Raw genomic sequence first — 22,339 nt, 5'->3', positions numbered from 1 at the left:
GAGTTCTGTGAGATTGCAGTGTGCAAGGTACTGAAGGAATGGACAGAGGCTGAACTCTTGTGCATGGTGAGATACCACACTGTGCTGATCCAAAAACCTAATCAAACAAAAAGAAGTCCAAGGTAGAAATGTAGCCTGTGAATATTTAGTCAGAATTAAAAATAAAATTGTGGCGGTAAAACTCCTCAGATCCTATGGAAATGTTGCTACTCACTGAGCACACTTGGAAGAAAAAGCTTCTAAGACTTGGAGTCACTGGCAGAGGCCTCCTGCTGCGGAGTGTTTGAGCATGTTATTCCATGAACAAAGACAACCCTCAGCCTCAGCAAGACAGACCTGTGTTCTAGATGAACAGAACCATCAAATAAAAAATAAGTAATTGGCAGTGAGGTGAGCAGAGAGGGAAAACTGCCCCGATTTGCCTATGCAAATGCAGTTCCTCCCTGCTGTGTACGTGCACTGTGGGAAACAGCTCAGCAAAGCCACACCAGGATTTCTCCTGTCCACACTTGTGCTGCCATGCTATGCAAATGTCTACGTTCCCACATGTTTATTCTCTGCATTTCCCTTCTCTTTAGCTCCCTCCCCAAATAATTAAATAATTAAACAGCTTATTTCCTGCAAAGATCTGTTGGCCAGTAAGTTTATTTCCAACTTTGTTATTGACCAGGGTTGTAATTGCTGCAAACTGTGGTGTTAAAGCAGTGTTTCTATTTCATGGTCTAGTTTTTTCTCACACACAGTTGGTTTTCTTACTCAGTGTACCTTACTCAAAGGTACTGCTGCTCCGCTGTGAATACCCATTTTGTGGTATCTTTCTGGTTAAATGAAGTTTTCCTCTCTCAGGCTTTTGAGTCACCAGATGCTAGTGAGACAGGCTGAGAGGTCTAAGCTGATAGAAGATTTTGTCCCCAAAGCTGCAGTCTGGGGAAACCTACAGTAAATTCCTGGTCCCCATATGCTGCTGTACGGAACAACATGTGGTGTCCTGCTGTCCTTCCCGGGGAAGCAGTGTTTGGGAGGGTGAGCTCTGTCTGGCACTAAGATGAATGGATTCATTTTTGCAGGGTTTTGTACACAACTATTGGTATTACTTCCAGGCCCTGGTTTCTGTGCAGAATGAACTGATCTTGAGACTTCCAGGGGGAAAAAAGCATCGAAAGAGAGAAATTCAGCATTTCTTCCACTAGATGTTCTCTAAGGAAAGAAGATATGCAAATTTCTTTGGCTTTCTTTATACCAGACTGCATGCTGCTGCTGCTGCTAGCTGTGTCTCCACTCAGCCCTTTGCTCCTGGATGGGCACTGCAATAAAACCTCAGAATACTTACAGTGCTGCCGTAGTGTTTGTGCCTCACACATGCAGTGGGTTTGGCTTTCATTTTCAGAATTTTCTTGTGCCACTGAAGGTTTCTTCATTTAGGTTTACTGAGCAGAGATCTTCCAGCTCCTCCTTAAAGCCTTGCAGAAAGCCTTCCTGCTGAGGCCCCACCATTTTCTGTTAGGTAATTGAGGTTATTGTAACACACTACTTGAGGGGCATACAAGAGAACAGACTTCATCTGATATTCCAAAATAAATGCTGACACAGTTTTTAAGTTAAAAAAAGTTAGTCAGAGTTATTTTAGAAACTAACAATTAGATGCTAATATTTCTAGTCTAACAGGAATAGAAATTAGAATTAATGAGTTCTCTGCAGGTACATCTGTCACATACTTAATGATATGAGGTATATTTCATGCTCCCGGCACTCTGCCAACATTATGCAACCCTTGTAATAGCTTTCTGCAGTAAATACCAATCTTTACCTGCTTTGTTGCTAGGGAAAAGGAAACTTAGTTCCAGGCATGACACCCTGAGCCTTTAAGAGTGTCTCCCCCTAAAATCAGTGGATATAGACATTACTTGGGCTGTCTGTGGACTTGAGGGGATTATTCATGACAACAAATGTCCTTGTCTAAGCCCTCTGCACAGCGTGGAAGCTCTGGCTGCCATCACTCTACATGGCCTGGCTGGGTGCATCAGTTGGCTGCTGCTGAAGCCCCAAACACAGAGAAGCAGCAATTCCCAAACATACCTGTTGAGCTGCTCATGGCTTCCGGGATAGAGAGAAATGCTAAATAAATATATTTGCTTGCAGAACAAAGTTTACCCTGGAACAACACTGTCAAGCTTTCAGTGGGTGATAATTAAGGGACCTGATTAGTGTCTGTTACCATTCTGCCCTGTGTAAAATTACAATCATAATTGCACCTTAGAAGAAACTGGAAGGATAAATATTTTCCTAGTGCTGAGTCAGTGTTGATCTGATAGAAATATGTCTTCATCTTTCTTATGATAGAATAAGAGTACCAAGCTAACGTGCCAGGCGCTGCTGTCCTTGAGATTGCACATTCATTGACAGAGACATCCTCTTCTTTTGGCAAACTCTGTTCATTCCAAATAAACCGAGAGACACTGGACTGCTTCAGTCTTCCCACAATTTACAATATGGCCATAAACAAATTGCATCTGTGGTTCATTTAACCTGAAGTTTCTAAAAGAGTTTACTCATAATTGGAAATTTGCTTCAAATTTGCTGCTTTTAACTCATTTGGCTCCCTCTCACTTTTAGTCACAAGTAATATAACTGTTACTACTACTAGTAGTTTTTGAGGTAAAAGTTGAATATAAGGAACACAGGCATGATAGTTGCAACAGCTGCTGCACTTCTACCTGAGATGTTGGTGTTGGCAGGCATTGAATTCACTTCCCCAAACCAGAAAACCCACTCCCAATTGCTTTGAGCCTGGTCCTGGGAGATGTTCATGTTTCTTTTTGAGCTACCACACTTCAGGACAGGATAATTCCATGTATGATAGATGTTTTCAGGCATACAGGGGGACCTAAAAGAGAAGCTTCAATTTGGATCTTAACTTCCCTTGCATCTATGGGCTGTTTGAAGGTCTATGGGAATCCCATTAAAAGCTTGATTTCTAAAGCTCAGTTCAAGTTCTGAATTTTCCTGGGCTAGAAATAAGGAGGATTTTTTTCCATCTAGATGTCAGGTATGTATATTGTGTCTTTGACATCACTCTTGGCAGAATTGACAGAACAGAAAACCTTTCATTTCTTCCACTAAGGGAATCTCCATTTATCCTGTGTGAGAAAAACTTTTCTCATGAACATAGGCTGTGCCTATATAATTTTGTTCTTGAACTGTGTATGAGAAGTTATTCCTTATCCTGGGAAATGGAGACAGTTCTGCAAACCAAAATACTTCCATGTAGTGCAATCTCTTGCTGCACATGAGTTAGGAGGCTTCCGTGTTGCAGTGCTAACACACCTGGCAAGCTCTGTGGTAACACTATTTTCCCCTTCCTTTCTGGTGCATCAGAACATCTGTTGTTTTAAAAATGTGCCTGTGCTTTAAAATTGGTCTCTTCCTGCAGACCAGCATCCAGCCAAAAGGACCTCTTTGCACATAGATCATCTTGGCTACTGCCTAGGAGATTCCCAAGCATATATCAGTGATCAAAATTACCCAGCAGCACTCATTGTTAGTTCCCTCACAAGGGCTTTTCAAGAACATCTTCTTTTTTAAGGATATAGAAATAAGAGTTGTTGATAAGAACTGTTGATGCCTCACCACTGGACTAAAGAAACCAGTGTACATCTGTTGCTGTTCTTTTGCTTTATTTTTGAGCTGTAGCATCTGGAAGAACTGTTTTTAAAAAGGAAAAGTAAATCCAGGATGATGTAATCCCAACAGGACACTCCTGATGACTTCAGGCTGAATGTAAGTGCTTACTTTCCGCCTCAAGCCATGTCTGCACTGCAAATTGCATTGTGACTTCCAGGAATCCAACCTGACCCTGAACTAGGCTGTCCAGAAGCAGGGAAAATTAGCCCATGGCAGACTCTCCTCAGGATTGCTGCAGCCATGGAACTTCCAGGTCTCAGTCAAACAAGCTGGGCTTGTTTAAAACTAGTTTTGGTTTCTATGAATTGTATCTCAGGCTTCAGTAAGGATCCAGTTCTGGTTTTCCCACTTCAATCTAGGGAAAATATTCTGTGTGCTATAGGAAAAGCTTTATCAGTTGTGAATAACGATTGTTAGGTGGGGCCAGTAATTTCTGTAGAATGTTTTTAAGGGCTGCACAAGCATCAGCAATTAGGCAAGAAAGGATGCTGAAGTGGAAGGAGATAATGTCTTGGGTCTCTTCTCTATCTGAAAGGGATGTTGAAACTGCATCCAAATAGCAATAACTCTTTTGATACTACTAAAATGAATTCCTGAGAATGATGTATGAGAAAAAAAAGGATGGTTTTAATTCTTTTGATGTAATCTGTGAAGTTTAATTAGGTGTCCAGTTTGAAATCCAGTTAGGTTTGCATGTGGCTTTAGCACTGCCTCTTAATTCAAGAGGCCATGTGTCCATGTTAACAGACCGCCCTGCAAACGGCCTGTAAAGTTGAAATGCCCATCAGAAATATTCATTAGTTTTCTTCGTGACCTGCCTTATTTTATTTCTGAAAATTTGTTTACTAACAATTTAAAAATGTGAGTCAGCTTTGCTTAAAAAGCCAGAAAAACAGGCAAACTTGAGTCAGCCAAACTGACTGTTCCTTCCTTTTTCTCAGAACTGAACCTCAGGGAGGTCACAGAGGAGGTCTCGCCTGCCTTCTTACTTTACTGAAGAAACATTGCACCTTGCATATAATTCCAATTTGTAAGGATTTAAATTGTAGAGGGTGAACTAAATTGTCCAATGTTCAGCAGCCTGCACTGTTCCTGATCCCAGTTTGTGTTCTTTCAGGCCCCACAAGGGTCATTTGTGTATTGGTCATTGCCTCAGCTTCTCCTTGAAGTCCAATGTGAATAATGATGAGTTGGGATCTAGGCCTGTGAAATCCCAGAGCAAGGGCCATGTTTCCTGCTGTGCAGTTCATGTTTCACTCTGAGTCATGCTTAGACAGGTTCAGCAGCTGTGCATGTTAAATTGCTCTAAAGGCGTGTTATTTTCATGTAAAGGGAGATGTAAAGGCAGAGTCTGAAATAAATCCGGGTCGATAAATACCAGCTGTGCTAATTTTAGCTAGAATTAAAGATTTGCATTTGAGCCTGTGGATGGTTTGGGAACACCATGGACAGTTGTTTCTCCAGTTTTGATTCCTGTTGTTTTGTATGCCCACCTTTTGATTGAAATAGTCCCTTCCAAACTGGCAAGAACAACGTGTGAATGTCTGGACCTGGCCATCTTTATTTAACTACTTTGGCACAGATGTTTGAGATAACTCCCAGCTATAACCAATCTTCCACCTACCCTTTGATTTCACTAGGGTTTGATTCTGGGAATCACATCTACCTATCCATACTACCAACTATCTGTAGCAGCCAGGTACACAAGCACATACTGCACAAATTGATAGTGCATCATGTGTTCAAGTTCAGCCTCCTCCTCTGAATTCCTCTGTCTCCTATTGTCAGTTATCTGTATTATATATTTCATAACAGGGTAGCTCATGCATTAAAGATCCTTATTGATCAGCCATGATTTGAAGAGGCGCTGCTCAGACCTGGTACAGAGTTAAGCAGGAGTCAAATCAAGGACAGGGCTGGCAAGTGTTCAGGCTCAGGCACCACAATGCTGAAATCTGCATTTATTTTAATCTGTTCAGATACGATTTCTGCAATGCAGCCAGTGGCTAAGGCTGACCTTAAATCCAAAGAATCCTTGGCTGTTGGTCTGTTTCCAAAGGCTTAATCCCTTTTGGTCTTGAATTTCTTTTGTTCCTCCTTGTATTTCCACAGAGTTTAATGGTATTTCTATAGCTGTGTTAGTTTTCCTGAAGAAGTCCTTCAAATTACTTATGGATTATTGGTATTTTTGCACTTTCTTCTTGAAGTATTAATTTCCCTTAATCCTACTTCTGCAGCAGTGTTTCAGCTGACATGCAAGCACACTTGGAATTGCATCAGGGCTGCCCTGTGAGCCCAGAGGCAGGACCCAGTGTGGTACAAGGCACTCCTCCAAAGAGCCTGAGCTGAGCACTCAGCCTCTGCTTTTCTCCCTGTCTCCCTGTGGTTAAAGTCCAGCCCTGTCACGCCACAGATCAGCAGTTCAGTGCATTGTGTTACAAATGTTATGATGGGAACAAAGAGGGAGAAGTAAGAGACAAGCTGTGCTGCCCCAAGTCCCCATCTGTGATCCTTCTAGGTAACCTGTCAACGTTTTATTTTATTTTAATAGGTGAAATCTTCAGTAGGTAGAATCAGCTCTCTGTGGCTGTGCAAGCAAGACATTTTATCCCTTTTTGCTCACTTCCTGTATAGCATCCTTGCGTCAATCTGGAGAGAACAGCTGCTTTCTTGCACTGGGGAGGAGGTTACCATGGGCAGAACAGGGGTAACCAGGTTCCTGGCCCCATTGTCAGTGCCTTTGTCTTCTAGCACCTGTTTTCAGCAACTACAGATCAAAGTCCTGCAAGTGGGTAGTGCTTGCACTGTCTGATTACAGAGAGAGTTGTAAAAGATGTTGAGATCTCTAGAAATTTATGGGCTTCAAATTCAAGAAACTCTACAAGGTACATCTGAGTTAGAATTCTTCTGAGGGAGGCAATTCCCCCCCTCTATTCTGTTCTTGTGAGACCCCACCTGGAATATTGTATACAGTTCTGGTGCCCCCAACATGAGAAGGACATGGAATTGTTGGAGAAAGTCCAAAGGAGGCCAGGAAATTGGTAAGGGGGCTGGAGCACCTCACCTGTGGAGACCTCCCAGCACCTTCCAGTATCTGCAGGGGCCTACAAGGACGATAGAGTGGGACTCTTCATCAGGATCTGGAGTGACAGGAGAAGGGGGAATGGCTTCAAACTGAAAAAGGGAGAATTTAGGCTAGATACACAGAAGGAATTCTTCCCTGTGAGGGTGATGAGGCCCTGGCACAGGTTGCCCAGAGAAGCTGTGGCTGCCCCATCCCTGGCAGTGTCCAAGGCCAGGTTGGCCAAGGCTTGGAGCAACCTGGGAGAGTGGAAGGTGTCCCTGCCCATAGCAGGGGGTAGAATAAGATGATCTCTAAGATCCTTTTCAACCCAAACCATTCTATGATTCTCTATAATTCTAATATTTATGCATTTATTACAGGGACAACAAGATGCACCCTACCAGTTACATGCTCTTCCAGATAAAAAAAAAAAACCAACCAAAACCCAACCCTCTAAAAACTCTAAAAATTTCTTTTTTACTATCACCATGACAGTGTGTTTTTCCCTCTGACTTATTTCCTGGAAACAGCTGAATCATTTCTTGCTCAAAAGCTCTCCAGAATTTGCAGCCAATGGCATGGAAAATTTTGACACAAAGGTTTGTAAAAAGCTCAAATCAGATTGTTTTAATGGGGAGTGGCAGGAATGTTCACAGTATGGAATTCTGGGAGCCTAGACTCTAATCCATACATATATAAGCAGAACTATAATGTTAGATCATCCAGGGGGATAGAAGAGGAAAAACTTTTATTCTGGTTAAGGAATGCAAAAGATTTTAAAGCAATCATTTTTCACTACGAGTAATTGAGTTCCTGTGGGTAAGCAAGGCCAGCACATGAGATTTGCAAGTATTATGGAAATCTGCCCTTTCCTGTAAATCTGCGTGAGATGACATGCCTTTGGTTTCAGCCCAAGTGTAGATTTGTATCTTAACACGGTGGCTGGAAGCTTTTCTGGTTGTGGCAGACGCTGTTTAGCCACAAGCTGAGGTTCCCTATCACATGCTCAGTGAGATTCCGCAGTACAAAGGCTGTGTAAATTGAATTACACTAACACCACCTATGGATTCGGGGCTAGCCCATTTGCATTACAAATGCCCTTACAGTGTGCATGCCCTACACTCACCAATTAGGCTTTCTTCTCAACCCTCTTGGTCCTTCATAAAAAGAGGGAAGGTTTTTTCTTTCCTGATGGAGTTGCAAAGAAAAGCTGCTAATGAAGGACTGATGAATGGTCTGATTGTGTTGCTGTTTGTATAGTTTCACCTTCATTTGCATCAGTACCAGGCACAGATCCCAAGGCTCATTTTTCACTTTTCAGTGCTCCTCTTCTTTGGTCCCCGCCTGCACTAGGACCAACCAAACAAGCACATTTATCTTTGCCTCCTGGAACACAGAGAATATTTCCCTCTGTTCATCCCAGGGGCCTACACGTGGTGGGATGGGACCTCTCCCCAGCACATCTGGCTTCTGTTGCAGGTTGATTTGGAAGTCTGACACCAGCTGGAGCGACACAAAATGTACTGGGAGCAATCACTACTTTCCCTCGGGAACTCTTAATGCAGCATCTCTAAGTGTGTGTCTCCATTTCCTGCTCCAAGGAATGGATTTCCTATTTAGTATCTCTTTCTAACAGTTCCCACAGTGTGTTTGACACTGTAAAATAACTCCCCACACCCCCATGACCAGAGAAAGCATACAAAACAGCATGTTAAATTGCTTACATAGAACACCCCTAAATGATTCCAATCAAAACTCTGAGTCAATTCTGCAAACAGTGGAGCAATTCCTCGCTTCCTGTAGGAGCAAACGAGTACACACAAGCCACATTTGACAAGTGACTCTTCAGTTCTGGAGTTCTTGGGTTCTTCCTATTTTTCCTGTCATTTTGAAAATATAGCAACTGCCAAAAAATAATTATTTTCTTTTTAAAGAAGAAAAAAAAGAAAATGAAAGAATGTGGCCCTTTGTTCAGGGAACAAGCTTCATTGATTGAATGCCAGGAAGAGGATAATGCAATCTCCCATTAAGCTTGTTTGCATCTTTTTCCAGGATGACAGTTTAAGTCTGCTGGCTACAGATGGCCTTTGACAACTGACAACACTCGCTGTTATGCCAGTGCATGACTTCATCTGTGTGACACTGCATGTGACTGCAGCTTTCTTCCTCTGCTTGCAGGAACTGTTCTCCATTTCAGGAACACCAGAAGAACAGAGGTTTCCCTTGCCAGAACCAGAAGCCTAAAACTGCCCTGCAGGCACCGGAAAAACAATATTGTTGGAATACTGTTGTTTGCTTGGGGCTTTAACTGCCAAGTCTGAAGTTAGGTGGCCGGATTTGGTAAAGCTTCAATACTTTTTTGAATGGACATTTTTCTATACTGGCAAGGCCCACATGGGCATTTCAGAGTGTCTGTAGTCCCTATGTCCCACGCTCCAGAGTGCTTCCCAAAGGAACACCAAGCTTTGCAGCTTGTGCTGGAGGTGCAAAGCCTGCAGACCTGTGCTGGAATTTGGAGAAGTTTTGTCTTCTCCGAGTCTTGGCAACCTCAGGGAATGCTGCAAGTTGAATGAATGAAGTCATCCATCATCTAGCAGTAACTGGAGTAGGTTGAACTCATTCCCATTCTGTCTTTTGCTTCAGAAGCAGGAAAAAAATTAAGGCTTATATTCTAGACTTTTCTGTTTGCTACTTTTAAACAGGGGCCACAAATTGCTTTATGGTTAGTAGCTACTGCCTTGTCCTAATTTTTATTATAACTGTTTGATCTAAACTTGGTTCTCAGACCTGTTCTAACACAGATAATTTACTACTGGCTTTTTTGAAAAAAGGGGGAAATACTTTTATATTTTCTTCAACGATTTTTCTGCTTATTGCACCAGGCAAATAGAGAGCTGAGATAACAGTGGTGTGGCTCATATGCAGTGCATGCAGGTGCTGTCAAAGTAGTCCATCCCAGGCCTGAACTGGGGATGAAATTTAGCAAATACTGGGCCTCATATCAGAAGATGACAGCCAAAAAGCTAAATAGAGACAAAAATACTAGGAGTTGTATTTTTCATCCTTTTCTTTTAGTTTTAGTGGAACTCAGGGAGCCTCCTCTGAACTATATGGCACAAGTGTTTCAGAGTCTTCATATTAGTAATTCAGTTTTAGCAAAATGATGTGTTTTTCAATATCTGGGGAACAATGAAGAGTATGTATAATGATCTCTGTTTCTTGGAAGGCCACATTTCAAAGATGATCCTGTCTTCACCTTGGAGCCACGTTACTGTGCAAATGCCACTGCCATGAGGCTGTGAACCATGCTAACGAATAGGGAAATTAATGTCCTTAGCTGAAAATTTATTTTCTTTGAGTGATCGTGTCCTTGAGTCTGGCCCACTGTCAAAAACTGTGGGCAGCCTGGGAAGGAAATAAAAGCTGACATCCCAAAATTTGTTTGGTGTTAGTGAGGAGAGCCCTGCTTCTGCAGAGCATGAGGAAATTCCATAACAGTTTCAAAAGGCAGTTCATTAAAATAAAACTTAACTGTCCTGGATAAATAAAACGTCTTAATTAGAGAGGAGTTTAGGAAAAAAAACAACATTCTGAGAAGCTGATTCTATCTCCATCTTGCAAGCAGGCCAAATAAGCCCTTGTGTGCTGAATAAGTCACAGAATAGGTCTGTGACTCTTCAGAGGATAACTTCTTCAAGTATCACTAGTATAATAATATGTTCCCCACATCCTGCTAATAATGAGTGGGACAGATGCTGCAGATTTAACTTTGACACCCCATCTGGTCAGATGGTAATCTAGGGCATGACAAAACAGAGGAATGACACTGACAAAAAGAATTTCTATCCCAGTTCCTTTAGTCATGTGGTGGACGTGTTGGATGAACAGTCAGGGTGACATCCAGCATGTTGGAAGCACTGAGTTATAGTTCCTGTTCTGTTCTGAAATCCATCACCTCCTCTATCAGGCAGTGATTGATCCCTTCAAGCTGGGAGGCACGTGGCCAGCTAAATGTCACCTCTGCTGTGATGCTCCAACCACCCTCTTCACAGGCTTCGCTACCAAAATGTTCGTATTATTCTTACAGTCTCCTAAAGCGACACCGCTTCCGAAAGATCTTGGACCAAACAAACTGATTGCTCCTTCTGCCCTTGGTTCTTATGACAGTGGATGAATCTGCTTTCTTGTTTTGAGACTTAAAAATGTGTGAATTTTCCCCTTGTTCAGGCTGATCTTTCTCTATCTGCTGATGTGAAGTTGAGCCCTTGGAAAGGACAGGGAAGAAAAGCAGCAGCTTGGCTCTGAACAATCACTTTGGCTGGCAGTCTGGGAGAGAACACAGTCTGTTGACTGGCAGTGATATAAATATTCAGGGCTGGATTGACAGTATGCAGGACATAAGCCTGCTGGGAACAGTGAAATTGAGACATGACTTCTTTTCTGCTCCTTTGTGAAGGCATGAAGGGTGTCCAGCAACAAATTTCTTTCCTTCCCCAAAATAAGCTGTTAGAGGACAAATGGAGCTGAGCGGCGAGGAGTTGTTGGTATTGTTTTCCACTTGGTTTCAAGTTCTGCAAACAAAGCTAGAGCTGGTAAGTGAATATTGTTTAGCCTGGCTGGCTGGACCTTCCCGAAAGTGCTGAGTCTCAAGGCTGTTCTTGCTTCTCCTCAGCTGAAGAGGGGCTGTGTGAATGACAGAGCACTTTGGTGTTGGCTACATGGGGCCATTTTATTTCTGTAGTTCACCTCATTGCCTATCAGTTTGAGGCTTGATGCAAAAGGTAATGAATTTCTGTAATGGTGAAGAAGAAGCTCTCAGTGATAGTTAGGGGGCTGCATTTAAAATCAGATTAATATGGTGACATCAGTACTGAGGAATGTTACTTGTGGTTTCAAAAGTGCCAAAGAGACCAAGGGTTCTACTCCAAGATGCAACCATTAAGAAAAAAACTTTAAATGGCTTTCTAGTATGCTTGTTTCCTGAACGCTGAACTGATCATTAGAGCCCTTTTTAACTTGTCCACTCATGGATCAGGTAAAACCAGTATGATTACTCAGCAGCACTCATAATACCCAGCTGGGTTGAATATGAGTGCTAAAGTAAAGATGTGCAATCCTGCTTATCAACAGACCTAAAACTGCGTCAGGTCCAAGATTTTTCCCAGTTATGTAGACAGGACCTTGAATATTTGTGTTGTGGAGTTGCATGTGAAGCAGAACCATTTAATCGCTGTACTTACATTTATGCCCTTTATTTCCTCTTTTCCTTTGGGACATTTTTGTGTGCACAGCAGTGGCACACCTGAGATGGGCTCTGAAAATCGTTGTGTAATCTGCAGGGAAAGAGCACAGCAGGGGAAAGCCATGAAAGGAAAACTACCAGATTGTGAAAGGAAACCAAGACTGACTTTCTGCATTGTTCTTATTGACACATGCAGTTTCTGCTTCACATTCTTACGTTGCTGAGAAACCCTGTCATCTGCAAACAAAACCAGCTCCTGCAGGCTAGAGTGTGTGCAGAATGTAAAGAGGGAGGTGTCTGTAGGCAGTCTGCAAAAGCTTGCCACGTTGCTTCCATGCACACAAGAAGTTCCTTACTTTTTGGCACCAGATTCACCACCCTGAGAGGCAACCTTTCTGCATTTAATGTACTTTATGTCAGGAAGTTTTTCTGAAAACTTGTCTCCCATATTCTTAAGCAGGAAATATGAAGCTGATATTAAGTTATGCATTATGTTCCAAAGCATTGGTCAGTGTTGTATTGAAATTACAGCATGTGGAATTACAGCATGTAATTTTCACCGGGAACACCCATCCCAGGGTTTGTGACTATTTCTCCATACCGTTGAAAAGATAGGTAGTTTTAGCACTAGATTTAGTAAATTCTTGCAGAGTATCTGTAGTTCATATTTTATTGATGATAGCATTTGATCCTGTAGTATCTTTAAGAGTTTGGTTTCTGCCCATTTTGTGTGTCCTGCCATCCTCAGGAAAATAAGGAAATAAGCATCAACTCTCAGGATGAAAAAAGGTGCTTAGTTGTGGATTCCTTTCTGAGCTGTTCACCAGCATTTACCCACTAAGGGCCAAACCTGTCCTTGAACATTTAGAAGTGTAGCTCTAACTAGGAAATGCTGAGACTCTAAAATAAAAATGTGTTCCCAGTGGTGAAACAACTGAACATTTTCTCAGTCAAAAGCTGCTGAGCCAGACAGCCTGAGAGCAATGGCCTGGCTGCATTCAAGATCCCGAAGGGAAGACACTCCTGGTAATGAAGCCTTGCCACCAGGAGGCTGGTGGTAGCAGATGGCAGTGCACAGGCTGGGCCAGGGGTCTCCTCACATTCCCATTATATCTGCAGGGGTCTTCTCTCCTTAATAGGGAAGTCGGAGCTGGGCTTAATGGGCTCTGACTAATGACTAAAAAGGGGAAAAGATGAAGAATTAGCTCCTTTGTGATTTTCCTTTCTCTCTTTCACCCATCTTTGACAGGCTGTAAATGGATTTTCTGTAGCTGCTACATTTCACTGGGAAAATGAGCAGGGTGTGTTTTTAGATGATTAGTCATTATCTGTAGGGTTTGTGCTCAGCTCTTGCACTACATCCCTGTGAGACCAAGGAGGCCTTTAAGTTTCCAAGTGAGAATGCCTGCTGGGGTGTTGATGGGGAAAAAAATTGCCTAAATGCTGGTCATGCCCAAGGCAGTAACAAGACCTGTCTGACCTCATGGCTTGTGACTAAAGCAGGCTCTGGGTAAGCATCGTGACTACCTGGCTCCTCTTTAGGAGCTGCATCTGTGTGTAAACGTGTGTAAGGTGGTGAGAGAAAAGACTCCATTGCCTCAGCCCACCCTCTGCCTTTTGGAAGGCTTCAGATTTCCAGATATTCATATATATGTTGAACAGACAGCTTTTTGTTGATAAGATTAAGAAATGTAGATGTTTATCCTTCAGGCTTAGCACGTAATTCCAATTTACAGGAAAACTCTGTGGAGTAGATTCCCTGATGCCCCATGTTTGTGCTCTGCTGGAGCTGGACATATGCCATGTCCCAGTGTTTGTAGGAAGTATGTTTGTTGGCTCAGTATTTCACTGCTGCAGTCTTGAAATAGAATGAGGGAGATTCATGAACTGAGAATACTGCTGTCTGTATAGGAAAAACCAAAAATAAACCTTTATAATCAATTTGTAATCCAGCTAGAAAAAAGTGCTGTCTGTAATGATATGTCTTACTTAGGTGAGGCTGTAAGGTGGGGGAGGAAAAGCCTTTAGTTGAGGCAAGCTTTTTTCAGAGCTGAATAACCTGAGAATATTTGGGTTTTTTTTCAAAGTACGTGGAGTCCCCAGACAGATGCAGCCATCAGCTTCTTCCAGAAGCCCAGTGTGGTTATGCCATACTGCTCTGTGGTGAAAGAGAAATTGCAGAGGTTATTTCATGGGGATTCCCACTTGGGTGTTTGTGGGAAGAAATTTCCCAGTGTTAGTTTTTGGCAGGTGAAAATGTGTGAAGCACAACAGGGGCTGGGAAAGAGAAACCTATTTCACAGACAGGTAAATGTATAGATAATTTAGGCTACAGATTTATGTAAGATGGGTAAGTCAAGCCATGAAGATTTAATGTCTGTGGAACTCAGAGGAAAGATTCCCTAAGGAGTTGGTGTAATCTGGAGGCGAAGGCTGGGAGACAAGGTTTGCTGTCACCTCACAGCTCTGTGTCCCCTTTATTAATCACCAGTGAATTTCATCACTATTTCCCCAAATACAAAAAAATTAAAATATGTTTTTGTTTAAAAACCATAAAAAGATTAGAAGGTGTTTGAAGGAAACAAGCATAGAAAGACGGAAATAACTATAGAGGAAAAGAGGAAGGGAAGGAAGGCAGAGTGTTGAAGTGAGGTCAGAAGTTGCTTTTAAAACTGCTGGATTTGGGTGTATGATTTGAGAAGAGGCTACTCCGGGCTTACTCTGGTGGCCTTTGCTGTGTTGGCTTTTACAGTCAGTAATTCTGCTTCTCCACAAGAAACAAGGGCAAGTCTAAAAACCAGACACCTCCAGGAGGCAGTTAAATTCAGCTGGCCTCAATGACACAGGTTAATTAACATAATTGGTGTCTCCTTGTTTATTGTAGCTGAGGATCTGGCCAAAATAAGTACAGTGTGTAGCACAATTGTAATGTACCTTCAATTAACAAAAAATTAGAAACACTTGTAATTGCTGGTATATCCGGTAAAATAACCAAAAGAGACTCAGTCATTCATGTCTATTTGAACTCCACCCGGAAGAAGCAATGGCAGATTTTCTGACTCTGAAATGTCAAATGAACGCTTTTGTTCTGCCATGAAGCGAGACATTTGGATGTGGTAGACCACCCACACTTTGATAACATAAATAATGAAGTGGTAAAATGCTCTTAGTACCCTTTTAATTGGTTACAATGGAAGTAAATTACCTTGGTTGAAAATTGCTTAATGGGCAAGGTGAGATAGGTTTCCTTTGTTTCAGAGGTTGTTTAGGTGTTTATTGTACTGTACAGATAAGAGAGTTTTGGTCAAAAGTTTTTAGCCTAAGTCAAAAGAGCAAGATCAAAGCTCTGAAAGAAAAATCAGTCTGTTTCAGACAGGCTTTAATTGCATTTTGGAACAAGAAAAGGACAAAAATTATCTGTCTACTGTTGGTGGAGGAAGAGAAAGAAAAGGATGGTCAATAGAGCGTGGAAATTAAGAAGAATAATTGTAGTCATGTCAGTGAAAAGTTTTTTTTTTCAAGCAGGAACTCAGTTTCCGCTGTCTCAGTTTACCCACTGGCTGCTTCTTTCAGTACTTTCACTTTCAGTGGCAGAACTTTCACTGATCGTTTCTCCAGCTGGACATTCCACATTTCTGCCTTCTCTCCAGAGATAAATTCTGAATATCCTACAGTCCAGGTGGTTGCTGTCTGGGCTATAAGGGGGAAAGGGACAGTTATTGAATTAATTTTTCTGGTCAGAATTTAATGAAATAACTCTCTGCTTAACTTGCTGCTCGATTTTTTATTATGCTTGAACAGGATTATGTCATGCTTTTGCATGACTGCTAGGAAGTAAGTCTCTACCAAAGGTTTTACACATCTGTCTGCTGTTCCTCTTTACCATAACGAATCTTCTGTAAGATCCCATTTGGAAAAGTCTGAAGCTGTGATAGCTTTCAGTTATGGTTAAGTACTCTTGGATCCCTGGGATCATACAGGGCTAATTCTGCAGTGCCTTGGGGCTGTACAGAAATAATGGGAGCAGGTGCTCCAGCAAGTTCTCAGGGATAGTTCCTGAAATTCAGGTCCTCTCTTTGGAGCTAATTCTTTATGCACCTCAGTGTTGCAGTTAAGCAACACAGGCTTATTTCCCTGAGTAAAAGTCACATGTGCAGGTGGGGCTTGCTGGGTTTGTTTGGCTCCAGTGTAAACATGAAGCAATGTACATCCAAGTGTGCTGTATATATTTTTGTTGCTGTTGCAATCTTGTTGCTTCAATACACAAACAGTAAAATAAAATTTAGGGGAAGCTAGAAACATTATAAGATTTATTGGAATATTTACCAGTGCAAAGGCCCAATCTTGATATCTTTGTAATGACGTAAATTATTACACCCTAATGTAAGTATCTGCTGATGTATGAGGCCTGGAAATATTTCTGCATCTTTGAAGTCAGAGGATGGATATTTGGCATGAACGGTTTCATAAAAATTGAATGCAGATCACTGCCTGACAGCCTGGTTTTCCCTGTGTGTACTAAAGACAATTGCAGGGGGTTGTACTGTGTGCCATCATCTTTTTGGCTGGAGTCTGCAACTTTTATACACATGAATTATTATATTTATGTGAATACTTTTATTGAACTCTGCATGGAAATATTTTCAATGTGGAGCCTTGGTCAGTGTAAATTCTTCAGAGGAGCAATTATTATGCCTAATTTTTGGCTCTGTTGTAACAGGAATTATAATTTAAACACATACCAGAAATATATTTGTAACAACTGAGGAGGGAAATACTTTTTTTAACATGTGTTTTGAGAAAGGCCATATCACTTGCTAACCACTGAGTGGTTACAGTGGTTACAAATTTACAGGAGTGAAAAGGCATTGGATTTATGTAGGCTGGGAGACAAAATATAAATTTTTCAGATAGACTTGTCTGTGTCCATGCATTTGACTTTTCATGCTACAGATATTTAGGAAAACGGAGATTAATTTTTTAACTGACTACATTTGAAAAGAAACTTATAGTCAACGGTGTGGGCCAAGTAAAATCTGGTCTCAGTGCTTTCACTCCTGTGGATTTTAGTTGGAGTGCTTATGGTAAATCAGATTGGGACTTGACTATCAACCATTTGTTGATCTTTTCACAAAAGATCAAATACAAGTCTTGCTGTGATCAAGCAAATTTCTACTGAGGTTACCATCATTCCAACTAATTTCTGACCATGTCAGCCATTGCCCCTTTTTTCACATAATGGGATACTTAGAGTAGATTATGGTCTTTGTATGGATATGTGGGAACACTCACATATATTCTGCTAATTTGACAAAAATTTTGAGCCGAATATTCCATGTTAATTAATTATATCTGGATGAAGTTATAAACTCAGATTAGTACTTTACACTGCTGAGTAAGTTTCACCAATTTAGTAAGGAAATGTGTTAGATTGTGTAAGATTTCCTGTTGCAACACCTCTCTTACTGAAACCTTTCCTAACAGAGAAAATCTACTGACTCGGGTAAGAACACTCATTTTTTTCCTGAACCATGGAAGTGTAGGCATTCAGAGACATGTATCAGGTCTTGTAATTTATATTTTCTAACCGCTGTATAATGTCAAGGGCTTCAGCAGCATCTTTGTGTGCCAGGCTGGAGCTCACTTTGCGTGCCCAGCACTAGAAATGCCTGGCTGATAAGCTGATGCACTTTTTATCTACTTTGGAGCCTGACTGACATCTCCAAACACTGTTGTATCTAAACAGCTTGAATATGTGACCTCATTCCTTAAATACCATCACTTGAACAGCTCTTGTTGCTAAAATAAAAGCAGTGTTGATTCTCTGTTGTGAAAACTCCCCCAGCCCCTCTGACAGGCGCAAACCAAACCACACCTTCTTTTTACTATGATAAAAAGGTTGGTTTGTAGCAATTCCAGGGTACCTGCAGCGAAGGCACAGTGAGTGAGGGGTTTGTCACTCTCTTTATGTTGACCTGCGACTGCCACAGAAATTCAGGCACATGGAATAGGACTAGGGAACAGATCTCAAGGAAAATGATCCCAGAAAGGTGAAGTGGCTGAGTAGTTTTGTTTTCTTAGGCTGACAAGTAGTTTAACTACTTTCTAAATGGAGGGAAGATTGGAGTTGAGCCAAACTTTCCAGTAAAAAGAGGCCAGTATCAGCTTTCCCCTTTTATGCTGGCTTTTAAAGCTCAGAAATAAGCCCTCTGCATTGCAGGCCTGTGTCAGTACTTTGTTAAATATAACCAGAGTTTTGAAAACACAAGCTATGCCCTCCATTCAAACACAACCACATGTTCCTCTGCAAACAGCGTCTGTTAAAAAAAGCTTAAAATTTTAATCTGAAAACCATTTTTGTGGGAGAGCTGAGGTGCACATCCCCTGCAAAGTAAATAAAAAAGAAAAAACTGTTCTTTTGTGAGTGCCCATACTTGCTGCCTAATGCTGAAACAGTATTTTCAGTTTGGTGCCGAAAATCTCCAAAGAGAACTCACTCTTTTTAATCTTTTCATCCAGTGATAGGAACTGTCATCAGGGTTGGTGTCTGATTGTCACCTTCTTCTTAAAGCTCAGTATTGTTTTGGTGAGGGAAGAGTGACCGAGAGTGACAACTGCAGTTTGTATTTTAATTTATAGCAACCAGATGCAGCATTTACTTAGAAATAAAGGACTTCCGTGTAGCTTTGGACACCAAACCTGCATTTTGGGGTAAAAAAGAGTAAGAACTCCTGTGTAACTGTGGTGATCACAGCAGGTTGGACATGTCTGCAGGAGAAAGACAGTCCGTGCTGCTGACTTGCCCATTACCTGGGCACACCTGGTACCTGCTGGTGGGACAAGGAGGACTCAGGTGAGCCTGGGTTTGGCACTTGGAAGGTGAGGGAATCACTGTCATGGAGAAAGTGCTCAGTGGCGACTCCACAAGGCTCTAAAGGTCAAGAGGAAGCACCTTGAGGCCAATATTGAATGTAGCTGCAACCAGGGTAACTAAGCCTCTAAAGGAGTTATGTGCTTACTCTGCCTGCTGCCAACAAAACTCCTGCCAACATCTTTTTGTAGCAGATGAAGTCTATTAATTCTGCATGCATACACAGCAGCAGAGAGGGTCTGACATCACGCTGGCCTCAATGGAACAAAACACAGACATGAGGAAGGGCAGGCGCATCCCAAAGTGGCAAGGAAGTGGATTGGCAATATTCCCAAAAAAGCAAGGAGGAGCATTTCACTCCCACGAAGGCACACTGGTTGTGTGCTGGTCCCTAGGGTTGAGAAGGAGCACTGTGAGATGTTGTAAAGGATCACAGGGTTTAAGGGTACCTAACAGGCATTTTCTCTGCTCATACTGCAATAATTTGCAGACTTCTTAACACTCTGCCTACAGAGGAGTCAGGTGCACTGACAGTGCACAGAAGTGGCAGATGAAATCCTGGTAATGATTTTTAATTACATCTTTGTGATACTTGGCATATGAATGAAATTTAGGCTTTGTGATGGTTTTATTAGATCCATAACTGAAAAATTTACAGACTGAAGGAAAGAGCTGAAAATAGGGCTGTGAGGAGATCCATAATGAGTGATTTAATGAAGTAGTTAAATCCACTGTAGAACACAAACTGGTTTTAATTGGAAACATTGGACAGTTTAATCTTTCTATCAACTGTTCAGAGGAAATCAAATACCCTGTTGTATAAAAAGCAGCTGGGACATGGGGAGAATGGCCCTTATATCAGTGCTCTGTAAGAGGTCAATGACGATTTTAATTGATGCTATTTCAGTTCTTGTGGTATGGTGGTAACTAGAATAGAAATATCTGAACTGCTTGTTCTTAGAAATATGTAGACTTTATCCAGGAGTATTTTCAGCTTAGAATCAAGTACAAAGATTAGATGAAATCTGCAAACACAAAAAAATGGGTGCAGTTAAAGATCGTTTTTTTGGGTACATCCCATTCCATTAATTTCTGAAAAATACATGGAGTGGCAGCATTCACTTATTATCAAAGACACAGAGTTAGCAGTGAGGCCAGGTATCACTAAAAATGCATGTTGTACAAAACCTAGTATACAGTTCTAGAAAAAAAGTTTATAAACAACAATTGCTTTAAAACCTTATCTTGATTTTTTAAAAAGCTTTGCAAAGCCCTTTTTATGCCTCTTTCTTTGTCCTCCTGAGAGCACAGCATGGTCCTACTAAATCCGTCTCTTTGGTGTCAGTGCTGCATACCATCCCAAGTAGAAACTAAAGGAGTGCGAATATGGGCTCAAGTTGGAACAATAGCAGTATTCCCAGCTTGGTTTTGCTTTTTTCAAATACGCAGAGGAAGATTGCTGCGGGGGATTAGAGACAATAACAGGAAACAGAATGTAACCAATTTTGAAGGTAGAGTATTTCTAAAGTTTATCTGTCAAGAGACCTACATTCATTCATTTAAAAAAAAAAAAAAAAGAAGAAAGAAAGTAAAAAGAAGAAATCTCTGGTCTTTTGGTGTTTACTGTGGGCTGAAAGATGTAGTAGGGCATTGGGAGGTGGTTTTTGGCTCTGCACTAAACATCTGGAAGGTGGGCTTCAGGAGTCTGTGACACAGGGTGAGTTTGGTATCAGCCCTTAGCTTGGAGCGTTCAGCACAGAGATACCTGCTGGTACTGTGCTTTTCATGTAGCCCATGTTTCATGTAGGTAGTCTTTAACCTCTCCAGCCTGAGTGCAGCCAGCCAGGGGCTGAGCTCACATCAATCCCCAGCAGGGGAGTTGCACTGGAGCAGCCTGAATCCGTGCAAGCTGAGGGTCTCATCCAATAGCTCATTGCTTAAGAAGCTTGGATCTTATTTTAGTGACAGTTCTCTTAAATGCATAATGTGAACTCTCTAGAGCTAATCTTTTCCCAGGCTGGTAAAAATTAAGGGTTGCTTCCCTTTTCCCAGAAGCAAATACACCTTTGCAAGGTTTCACACATTTCCTGGGTTATCTTTTGAAAATGATGTAGTTTACCAATGTCATTAATGTGTAAAGCTGTGCTGTGTATTCTTAGAAGGAGGTTGTTCTCCTTCCACTGCAGAGCTGTGCAGAAAAGCTCCCTCTGGAGAACCAAGAAGGAGAGGATTTCTCTGCCCTGCTGCATGCCCAGAAAGTGGTCCCTAATCCACAGCTCCAACCACTGCAGCAAGGCTTCACATCAGTGGAACTTCAAACCCTTGTGAGTGCTGAGGATTATATCAGTATTGGTAACTGTGTTAGGATAACACCCACTTTTAAAGTGTCCTTTTTCCCCTGCTAGCTGGGCTTCATGTTGCTTTCCCAGACCTTTGTTAGTTTGGCTCACTTGTATTTCTCCCTTGGTCCCAGCAGTCCCTGGGTTTGAGTGGCAGAACTGTCAGTCCTGTAGATGTACAGAAGGAGAAATGCTGAGCTGAGCAGCTGCATCTCTTCAACTGTACATTTCCAAGTCTGAACACCTTTTGATTTTTCTCCCCAGCTCCTTTGTGCTTTCTAGGTTTTAGGTGTAATCCTTCCAAAATGCATTAATCACATTAAAGGTTTAGTCGTACTGATGGTTTTGCTTATTACTATTATTATACATTCAAATATCTTTTCAGCTTTATTTGTGGGTGGGATTTTTTGCTTAATAGTCAGTTGAGGCTGGATTCTTAGTCTACAAGAAATTTAATCTGAGTGATATTCATAAATGCAGAGACTCAAATTTGTTATTATTCGGTAAATGAATGCATGGCTGTTTCGGAGAATTGTGTCAGGACCTTCCTATTTTGATATCTTTGTACAAGTGGAACAAGCAGAATGGAAGGTCAAGCTGTAAAGTCAGTCCTGGTCATACTGAGAGCACTGTAACAACTGTCTCTTGATTTATCTTGCACCAGATTTTAGTTCTCTTGCCTTCAGATACCCAGAAGAAGTTGCATTTTACTGTAGTAACACTTAGATACACATCCCTGAGAGAAAAACTGGTCCTCAGAAATAAATATGAATAAAAAGGTGAGTAGAGAAAATACAGACTTAATTGTATGTCTAAAATAACAGAACTGACTCAAACTGTAGATACATTAAGTGCAGCAAGGGAACCTGAAATTAGAATATTTTTCTTTTGTTTTCTGCCTCATCTGGTTTTCTGCTTATAACAAGGGCTTTATGCCCTTTCTTTCTTCTGTCATCTTTTCAAATAAAACTGAATCAAACTATTAATACATTCAGTACAGCAAGGTAACCTAAAATTACACTTTTCACTGTTTCTCTGCCTCATCTATTTTTGTGCTAGAAAAGGGGATTTCTTGCCCTTTCCCTTTTGTCTTCATATGTTACAATTTCTGTATATTAGGCTCATGATTCATTTCACTCTTT

General features: G+C 41.5%; 1 long non-coding RNA gene across 3 annotated transcripts in view; it reads left to right on the top strand.

Annotated features, from left to right (window-relative positions):
- LOC120411702 overlaps positions 1-22,339 on the top strand; it is a 33,492-nt gene that overhangs the window by 1,989 nt on the left and 9,164 nt on the right. For 2 of the 3 annotated variants that reach the window (XR_005604209.1, XR_005604207.1), the window contains exon 1: positions 11,167-11,337. The exons of the other annotated variant lie outside the window; for it this stretch is intronic. This is a non-coding gene — a long non-coding RNA (uncharacterized LOC120411702). Of the gene's footprint in view, positions 1-11,166; positions 11,338-22,339 lie in introns of those variants that run through there. 3 annotated transcript variants of the gene reach the window in all.

This window comes from Corvus cornix, chromosome 3, assembly GCF_000738735.6.
Source record: "Corvus cornix cornix isolate S_Up_H32 chromosome 3, ASM73873v5, whole genome shotgun sequence".
NCBI lineage: Eukaryota > Metazoa > Chordata > Aves > Passeriformes > Corvidae > Corvus > Corvus cornix.
The sequence above is the reverse complement of the archived record's forward strand: the minus strand, read 5'-3'. Positions and strand labels throughout refer to the sequence as shown.